General features: G+C 48.7%; 1 non-coding gene across 1 annotated transcript in view; it reads left to right on the top strand.

The window, feature by feature from the left end:
- Positions 1-1,458: 1,458 nt before the first annotated feature.
- LOC143473030 (small subunit ribosomal RNA) overlaps positions 1,459-2,500 on the top strand; it is a 1,808-nt gene continuing 766 nt past the window's right edge. Inside the window, exon 1 of the ribosomal RNA XR_013120327.1 lies at positions 1,459-2,500. This exon is cut by the window's right edge and continues 766 nt beyond it. This is a non-coding gene — a ribosomal RNA (small subunit ribosomal RNA).

The following is a 2,500-nucleotide window of genomic DNA, read 5'->3' as shown; positions in this document are numbered from 1 at the left end:
GCGGCACTGCTTGCTCACAAATTTTTTTCCTTTCAGTATTATGAGCGAAGCAAACATTTACCTGGAGCATCAGCCTTCCGCTATTATTATTCCGCTTAAACCTATTCCTACTGCAATGTTCAATGATCAATGATCAACTCAATTCCCGACGAAAGACGGTCTATTCTGAGTTACCCAAAACGGTGACTGGCAGGTGAGTGCATTTGATATATTTCTTTAGCGTTTGGACGTGTGTGATTCAATATATTTTGTATGACACTCTGTTACATTGTCGTAATTGAGCTCTTCAATTTAATTTCATTTAATTTAATTTTATTTTATAATTTAACAATAACTTTGTACAATTAAATAACTTTAATTGATAAATACGTTGTCATTGCCTTGCATTGACTCACGTAGCTTTGCAATGCTGCTTGATGATCATTTGATGATTTTGTTGTATGACATATATTGTTATGATTATATCGATTAAAATTGTGCACTTTGACACTGTATGGCATTAGATTAATTTTATCAAGTCGATTCACACCAAAAAAATGTTAAAGTCCAAACGCCCAGGTCGCGCGGATAGCCCTCACCCGCCGCGGATTTTCCCAAGTCGGAAGAGCTTTAGCCGCGAGTCGGTGTTTGGACTTTAACTTTTTGTTGGTGTGATGAGACTTGAAAATTTTTTAGAGTCCAAACGACCAGGTCGCGCGCATAGCTTTCACCTGGCGCGGATTTTCCGAACTCGGGAGAGCATCACGCGCGGGTCGGTGTTGTGGACTCTGAAAATTTTTCCCATCCACTCCAAAAAATGTTAGAGTCCAAACGCCCAGGCCGCGCATATTCTCTTGACCGAGCGCGGATTTTTCGACCTCGGAAAAGTTTTTGCCGCGGGTCGATGTTTGGACTCTGAAATTTTTTCAAGTCTCGACAAAAAGTTAAAGTCCAAACGTTGGGAAATATTTTCAGAGTCCAAACGTTCGAGTTGCGCGCAGTGCCCGGCCGGGGCGCGGTTCGGCGGCCACGGCAAGCGGCCACGCACCTTCCCAAACTCCAAATCCGGCCGCGAGCTCGCGCGATCCCGAGGCCGTTCTGGGGTACCATGGCGATGCAGGATTCTGTGACTACTATGAGGGAGCAGGCAGTCGTGTGAGCGAATGCGCGCGCGAGTGCGAATCGAAGCAGAATCGATCTCGGTTGGCGTCGGGCACGATGGGCAGATGTAATGCTGTTCGCGCGGTCGCCCATGCTTAGCCGGGGTTTTGAGCGGTCTGTCGGATCCAGTGGCAAGCTATCGGCGTGCCTCGGCGCGAGTATTGCACTCGAATCGCCGGGCAGCGTCCGGAATTGACGGTTTTCGGAGCTCGTGCAAGCCGCGAGCGTAGTGTTTGAGTAGCGATGTACACGGAGAACGTGTGAAAAGAAACGCGGGGCGCCCGTCGTCCCGCAGCAGCCTCGTTTGCTGCGAATAGCTACCTGGTTGATCCTGCCAGTAGTCATATGCTTGTCTCAAAGATTAAGCCATGCAAGTGTAAGTACGAGCTCTCGTACAGTGAAACTGCGAATGGCTCATTAAATCAGTTATGGTTCATTTGATCGTACGTGTTACTTGGATAACTGTGGTAATTCTAGAGCTAATACATGCGAAAAGCGCCGACTCACGGAGGCGTGCATTTATCAGACCAAAAACCGACCGGGCCTCGGCCCGTGCTCGTTGGTGACTCTGGATAACTTTGCGGATCGCACGGTCTTGCACCGGCGACAAATCATTCAAGTGTCTGCCCTATCAACTTTCGTCGGTACGGTATCTGCCTACCGAGGTTCTTACGGGTGACGGGGAATCAGGGTTCGATTCCGGAGAGGGAGCCTGAGAAACGGCTACCACTTCCAAGGAAGGCAGCAGGCGCGCAAATTACCCATTCCCGACGCGGGGAGGTAGTGACGAAAAATAACAATGCAGGACTCTAACGAGGCCCTGTAATTGGAATGAGTACACTCTAAAACTTTTAACGAGTATCCATTGGAGGGCAAGTCTGGTGCCAGCAGCCGCGGTAATTCCAGCTCCAAAAGTGTATATTTAAGTTGTTGCGGTTAAAAAGCTCGTAGTTGGATTTTGGGCTCGGGCCGTCGGTCCGTCGCAAGGCGTGTACTGGCGTGCCCGGCCTCACCTTCGGTTCACCGTCGGTGCTCTTGACTGAGTGTTGGCGGCGGCCGGAACGTTTACTTTGAAAAAATTAGAGTGTTCAAAGCAGGCGGTTCGCCTGAATAATGGTGCATGGAATAATGGAATAGGACCTCGGTTCTATTTTGTTGGTTTTCGGAGCGCGAGGTAATGATTAAGAGGGACGGACGGGGGCATTCGTACTGTGCCGCTAGAGGTGAAATTCTTGGATCGGCGCAAGACGAACAACTGCGAAAGCATTTGCCAAGAATGTTTTCTTTAATCAAGAGCGAAAGTCAGAGGTTCGAAGACGATCAGATACCGTCCTAGTTCTGACTATAAACGATGCCAACT

This window comes from Clavelina lepadiformis, unplaced genomic scaffold, assembly GCF_947623445.1.
Source record: "Clavelina lepadiformis unplaced genomic scaffold, kaClaLepa1.1 scaffold_141, whole genome shotgun sequence".
NCBI lineage: Eukaryota > Metazoa > Chordata > Ascidiacea > Aplousobranchia > Clavelinidae > Clavelina > Clavelina lepadiformis.
Note: the sequence above shows the minus strand (reverse complement) of the source record. Positions and strands in the feature narration are given on the sequence as shown.